Below are 8,023 nucleotides of genomic sequence, written 5' to 3'. Positions count from 1 at the left end.
TCTTAACGCCAGAGGACTGATGAAAAGTTTTGACTGAAGTGAATTATTTTTTTGTGTGAAGTGAATTGTTCATTATATAAGTCCACTATGGATTTTTTAGGAATGATAAGTACTTTTTTAAGGCATTTGTTTGTGTTATAATATTTTACGATTGCATTAAAAATAAAAATTACTATAGGTAGTTGAATCTGATTTGAGATTAGTAATTTGTCTCCAAATAAAGTTTTATATTTAAAAATGTAGGTCGTGTAGGTATTCGGGCCTAAAGAAACTTACAAAGCGGTTTAAGATTAGCATCTATAAACGCTTTTTGTGTGTTGAAAAGCTTAGCAGCTTTGATAAGATAAAAAAAGCCTTGTATTTATGTAAAATAAAGTTACGAAATTCTCCGAAACATATTTCTATAAAAAATCTGATAAATATAGATAAAGTTATATGTAAATATTTTTTTGTGAACATTCTTTGTAATAAACAAATGTCATTCGAAAAAAATACATTGTATAATTATGACATCTACTAAACATTGGTGGGTGAACATTATAATATAAGTCTGAGGATTTAATAAACAAAAAAAAATAGGTAATATTCAAGTTTAAATTGCTTTCTCTTTATACATAGGTATTAATAATTTAAATGTGACATTTTATATATTCGTTCAATTTTAAAAAAGGGATGTGGAGTGACGAGCATCATATCTTAATTTAAGACACACCCACACTAAATATTGCATATATTCAAAACGATTTTCACCATTTCAGAATTACAACTCCATTAATAAACATTCTCTTACATGAAAATACGAAAGAAATATTCACACTCTGCAATAAAGTACTTTTATATACATATAGCTCTCTCGGCCGCAAGTTAAGCGAAAAATTCTCTTCAGCAAAATTAGGCAATCAGCGTCCTACAGAGCTTATTATTTCGGAAGTAAAGAGCAGAGTGCCACTCTCTGTGAAAGCGTTTGAGTGGTAATCGTGTTTAATAAAATTATTTATTATTTTTTCCTATTATTTTGGAAAGCATCATATATAGGATTTAAACGATGGGTTCTAGATTTTACCAGCGTGCTACTTTTTCTTTTTAATTTACACATCAAGGTAATCAAATTAGTAATTTATTAGAGAGTAAGCTGAAAGACAATTTTATTAATCATATTTATTTATTTCTTCTACTAATTTTATTTATTTATTTATTCATAACACTTTACTATGCCAGTTAATAATACAAATTATTTAAAACTAAAACTTATAGCTAAACTAACACAGAGGGCGGCCTTATCACTAAAGAGTGATCTCTTCCAGGCAGCAGCAGGCTAATAATTGATTGATTATCGAATATGTTTCTTACGATTACAGTAACAGTATGATTCTGTAATCTCCCATAATTATAAAATTTAACAATAAAATTTAACAACACTAGTAGAAACAATGATATTCATTGTATGTAAATCGTATGTAATAATAAGTCGGCAAATATATAAAATTTTTGAAGGTCAGATTACACAATAAAAATAAAATACCAATAGTGTAACTAAAAATCTATATTTAACGTGTGAATATTTGACTGGCCCGTCTACATAGTGGACGGTTTACGTTCTGAGCAAACTAGGTTTTATGGTCAGAGTGCTGGATGCCAAATTACCCTTTCTATGTGTACAAATTTACCGCACCAAATGTATGGCTGTTAGCTGATACGCGTATTTTATTGACTCACTAATAATAATCATTTGAAAAAGTCTGTTTTTGGGGCTTGTTTTTCATTTTTAAATGAAATTATGTAGAATGTATTGTTTGTTTTTATATGTTTTATACGTTATTACAATTCATGTACAAATGAAGTAATGTGGTAAAGATATAAGATACCTACAAGTACCTAAATACGTTTCTAATTATATCTATTTACTTATCCTACTAATTATATATGCGAAAGTTTGTGAGGATGGATGTATGGATGTTTGTTACTCTTTCAGTAGAAGATCCGAACATAAGCCGACCTTCACCGGCGTGATAATAGAATGAGACCAATTTTATAATAAATTTAGTCTATTAAAAAATGTATTAAAAATGGGTTTACTGGGAAAATCCTGGACAGGATATTTTTTTAATTAATATTAGAAAAAATGTACTTTAAATTAAATTATCAAACAATTGTTGTTAGCTATTGAGAGTTAACTCGGAATGGTTAGATTTTAATAAGATAATTTCTAGAAACAATATTAATTCATAACTCAAATAGATCTTTATAAATTAAGAGATTAATTCTAATATATTATTTTGTGTGAATAAAATAATTTGTAGAGTGTACTTTTTAAATACCCAAATAGCTAACCAATCTAACATTCAGGATTTTTTATATAACTTTTGGATGTTTGATATAACTAAATGTATTTAGAATTCAGTGTAAAAATTGTACCTCGAAAATATGTTGAATAAACAGAGCTAGTGAGTGATATATTAAATAAACAGCACTTGTCTGTGGTTTAGTGGTCAGGACACTAAAATTAAATTAAAAATACCGATGGTGTATTTCAAACCGATTCAACGTCATTAAATTAAATGCAACGTTATCACAAAGCGATAAACTTTAAAATCGCAATGCATAACCAAATCCATGTGTCACGGCGGGCTTTGTGACGTGTCACGCGACACGTCGTTATGTCGTGACGCGACACGCGGTGTGACTGACGTGACGTGCGATTACGTATCACGCAGTTAATGGGGTAATCATGCCCACTGTTATTCCTTATGCTTGAGAGACGTAATTTAAAATTAAAATACGTTTGCGTGATTGTTATAGGGTGTTATGTCCGCATTAGTGGATCCGTTTCGTAATGTGGTAAGCATGACTTGGTAGTTATGGTAAGTGACTTTAAAAATGTCAATTTAATAGTTGGATAAGTATTTTAAGTTTAATATTTTTTAACAAAAAATTAAACCGCCTTCTGTTTGTCAGAACTACACGAAATTTAAATGGGACCACATAGGAAGCGTTTGCTTTCTAATAAAGAAATAATAATTAAAATCGGTTCATTCCCTTATAAAATAAAAAATACAATTGAACCTCCTCATTTTTTAAGTCGGTTTAAAACAGTATTTTAATCGTCTATAAAATATTGGAACGATAGTGTGGTAGGTACCTCGTAACAACACAGTACACATGCCTCTTTAAACGATTTTCGATGAGGGTGTAAGTTGTAACAGCTTCCTTCATGTAATCTAATTTAGTGCTCTCATGTTAACGTACTAACGTTAATATATTCTATGTATTGACATAATTATGACATAACTATCATTTCATCACCAATCACCATACGCAAGCTTCGTTCATCAGTTGTTTACTGTTAACTCATGTCTTTTTTTGTAGAAATAGTTGTGAAATAAATGTGTTTTTATTGACTTTTATGCTGACCACAATGGTTCTATATTATAGGTCAATAAAAACTGGGTTATATTTTATCGTACAAAATTTATGATTATGTCGTTAGTTCAATTGAACTGTGGGGCGAATTTTCAAAGATCGTTACGTCACAAAACTACAATATTTCATAACGTATGACTGGACCACTATTGCTTTGCCAATTTCGGTTCCTAGTTCCGAGTCTCTTTCGATTTATAATGTCTTCTGAGAACTTTACTGTTGGATAAGCTAGTTGAAATAATTAATAATGAGGATTGTTTATGATAGGAACAGGATTAAATTATAGGTTGCATTATATTTTTTATGGTTTTTAAGGAACCATGTACTCATTGTTTTAAACGACAAATAAATGTTATTTAACCCTATCCGGATTGTAAATTTAAATACAAATATGTAGCACAGTTGGATTATAAATTCACTTCAAAGTTAATAAATCGGAAACCATTTATTTAATCCTATGTGTCCTGTGTAAGTATCTCTTTATTGTCTTTGTCTTTGAAATTATATAATTGCGTTCCAATGAAACAAAGCTTGCACATAATATAAATAAGAAGTAAATATTAAACTCGCGAAGTTTCCGTTTCAATTTCTCAGTCAAAAGGATTACTAATTCTTGATTCTTTGTGGATACAAAGGAAATAATTCATCAACCACGCGTAGTTTTCATAAGTTCTCTTTGATTAAACCGGTTCAAGTTAAACCAAACATTTACTTGTGAAAGAATTTCTAAGAGCTTATTAATCGGGAAGGTAGGAATCCTTTTCTTCACTTAATGAATTCGCGATTTGAAATTAAAATTCTTTGTTGGGAACCTTCACGGGTGAGCGACAATTGGGCGTGCTTTATTACAAGCAGTTGTCTATTTTTGTCTGCGCTATTAATATTTTCGATAGATAGAGCCTGTTCTTATTTCCTCGAAGGTTGAAAGGAGTTGGATGTAATTTGAGATTGTCCCAATTTTAGACACAATATTCTACTTCCATAGGTATATATGGCACAATTTCAGTTGAATTGAACTTCGGGAATTAGGTCAAATTCAACTTCTATAATATGATTACCGACAGAACTACTTTGCGATAAGTGAAACTAAATAAAATGTACTAGTCGATGAAATATGTATTGTTGGAAATAAATGGGAAAACAGGTAATGAAAAGGTTCGGAGATACGGGTTCAGGTCTATAAGTGCCTAGTTTAGGAACCAGTTTTATCTTTAGATTTGGGGTAGACAGATATACTGTACTGACACAATAAATATTATATTTATTATAATATTCGTAAAATTAAAATAAATATAATATTTATAACTACTGTAAGTAAGATTATGTATTGTTCATTTATTAGAAAGATAATGCAAAGATAAGAGATGATGTATTTGTAAAACGAAATATTTAATCCACAGTCTATTATTATTTAGCTATCATATTAATATTTGTACGAGGTCAACGTGAGCAATTAAAGATAACCCAAATAAATAATCTAGATAGAAAATCTAAAGAAACCCCCTCCAACCTTTTCACTTTACACTACGATTCCTCCACATTAAATAATGATTTACAAAAAGCAACCCAACCCCCACACAAACAGAACACTAAATCATTTGTCACGGATGTCTGTAATCCTGCAGCAAGATGAAATAACGGCCTTTCTATAAAAACGTTTGACAATATTAGCTGTGTACAGGACGGGGGCTTTGTGATTTGGACAGGCCGACATAAAGCGGAGCCTCCATTGTACTATACTTCATGAAACCCCGAAAAAACTCGATAAGATCCGCCGTACAAAAGAAATACAACCAGTATTGCCTTTTTTCGGTGTGTTACATGCTCGCTTTTGTTTTTATGTTTATTAAATAAATTTTTGTGTGCATTTATGAATGGCTATAAATAGTTGACAATGAATGGTTAATTAAGGTTTTCGTTGATAAAAATATTTTGGTCAAGATATAAATTGTTATGTATATTTTCATCCGAGTAGTTAGTAGGTACAAGTCGGAAGATATCACAAATCACAATGTAACTCATGAGAATATATCGTCGAAAAATTTGTGTAATTTTTTTATTAGACAAAAGTATTATAATAATCGTTGTGATTATTTTAACATGACATTAAAAATAAATAAAAAAAATTCCCGTACCGGGAATCGAACCCGAGCCTCCTGGGTGAAAGCCAGGTATCCTAGCCACTAGACCATACGGGAGATGACAGATAAAGCGAAATAGCATTTTGCACTTAAAAATGTTTCGATATGACAAGGACAGAGAAAGGAGATCGAAATTTAAAACTAATTAAACATCAGTGACGTCATTTACTTATTTATGGCCACAAGTTAGTAAATAAAAAAACGAATCACTTAAAGTCGTATGTGTCCAACACCATTTCTCTATAGAAACTCTTATCTACGTATTGTATTGTATTGTATTGTATTAGCCTGTTGTGTCCCAATGCTGAGCAAAGGCCTCCCCAAAGCGCTTCCATGAATCACGATCTTGTGCTATTGTAGACCAGTCTTTATTAAATTGGTCCAGTTCATCCCGCCATCTTTTCTTCGGCCTGCCGCGACGCCTTCTAGCTGTGTTTGGTCTCCACAAAGTCGTTATCTTGGCCCACAGTTCGTCCGGCATGCGACTAATATGCCCTGCCCAGCTCCATTTAAGCGAAGCAGCTTTTTGCGCTACATCGGCAATTTTAGTTTTGGAGCGTAGCTCGGTGTTTCGAACACGATCTGTTAATTTAACACCTAGTATGCTTCGCTCCATTGCCCTTTGACAGACCTTCAGTTTGTACTTTTGTTCATTTGTCAAGGACCAAGTTTGTGCACCATAAGTTAAAATTGGAAGAATACACATGTCCATAAGCTTCCTTTTGATGTTTAAAGGGAGATTACCTTTGAAGAAGTCTTTCATGGACCAAAAACTTCTCCAAGCATTTTCTGTTCGCCTTGAAATTTCGCGATCTTGTCTTGCCTGGAAGGAGATTACTTGTCCGAGATAAATGTATTCTTTGACATATTGAATATCTTCGCTATCGACTGTCATTTTGATGTTGGTAGAATTGGTCATAATTTTTGTCTTGGTCATATTCATTTTAAGTCCAACCTCAAGGCTAGCATTGCTTAGTTCTTGTAGCATTTCTTGTAGTTCGCGGGCCGAAGAAGCGAATAGGACGACGTCATCAGCAAAACGCAAGTTTGTTAATTTTGCTCCACCGATAACAATGCCCCGTTCAACCCAACCAGTCGTAAGTTTCCTAAATATATGTTCCAGAGTGCTATTGAATAATTTAGGAGATAATGGGTCACCCTGTTTAACTCCCTGTTTGATTTGAAATTTTGGACCAGTTTTCTGTAATTTTATTGACGCTGTACTTTTGTTATAAACATTTTTAAGTAGATTAATATATGTCGAATGTATTTTTTGACTTTCTAGTGCTTCAAATATTGATTTGTGTGAAATACTGTCGAACGCCTTGGAGTAATCTACAAAGGCCATGTATAGTGAGATATTGTTTTCCTGATATTTTTCTAAAATTTGATTGATTGTATGGAGGTGATCGGTGGTGGAGAGTCCTCCGCGAAATCCAGCTTGTTCGGGTGGTTGCTCGTCGTCGAGTTGCTTTGCAATACGGTTATGAATAATCTTAATGAACGCTTTATATAAATGAGACACTAGGCTTATTGGTCTATAGTTATTGATATCAGATTTATCGCCTTTTTTATGTAATAGAATAATGTTTGAATGGCAGAACTGTTCAGGGATATTACCGGTTTTTAAAATTGAATTAAATAAATTACAAATATGTGGCATTAAATTATGTTTGGCTATTTTTAAGACTTCTGTACTTATTCCATCTTCTCCTGGCACTCTATTATTTTTCATTGTTTGTAATACAGTATTAACTTCAAAGGCAGTGATTACTGGTATATCGTCGGAACAATTATAATTTATTGGTGATGAGATTTCTTCAAATGGGTTGCTGTTTTGGGAATATAAGGATTTGTAAAAATCCGTACATATGTCCATAATTGTATCTCTATTGCGTTGTTTAACTCCATTGTGGTCTTTTAAACATGTTATCCAATTTTTTGATTGTGATATTCCAAACTTAGCGGTTTTTAAAGATTGGGTGTTTTCAATAGCTGACATTATTAGACTGTTATTGTATCGTCTTATATCATTCCTAATACTTCGTTTCACTTTCTTATCTATTGTTTTAAATTCTGTACTATTCCTATTGTTACTTAATAAGATTCTGTCATTTAATAAATTTTTTGTGTCGTTTGATAATTTTCTTTTATTTAGAGGGACTTGTTTTATTGCTTTACATGTATTTTTTATACTATTTTCTATATTACTGTATTGTTCCTGAACATCTTCACTGGACATGTTTAGTGCATTGAAACTGTTTTCTAATTGTATGCAAAAGTCATTCTTGTTATTAATTAGAGTTTCCTTGTCTATTCTTTTGATTCTGTTGTTAAATGTTTTTTGTCGCTGAATTTTTGTATTAAATTTTAAAGATGCTCTAATGGGTCTGTGATCTGAGTTAAATTTTATTCTGTTTAAAGCTTGTATATTATTGACAATATTTTGTTCTGAAATCAAT

The 8,023-nt window shown here is 31.5% G+C and overlaps 1 non-coding gene across 1 annotated transcript; it reads right to left on the bottom strand.

Moving 5' to 3' along the window:
- Nucleotides 1-5,546: 5,546 nt before the first annotated feature.
- Trnae-uuc lies at nt 5,547-5,618 on the bottom strand. The gene has a single exon. It is a non-coding gene; the product is annotated as a tRNA-Glu (tRNA).
- Between the last annotated feature and the right edge of the window lie 2,405 nt (nt 5,619-8,023).

This window comes from Colias croceus, chromosome 20, assembly GCF_905220415.1.
Source record: "Colias croceus chromosome 20, ilColCroc2.1".
Lineage (NCBI taxonomy): Eukaryota > Metazoa > Arthropoda > Insecta > Lepidoptera > Pieridae > Colias > Colias croceus.
This window is presented reverse-complemented; position numbering and strand designations above follow the sequence as displayed.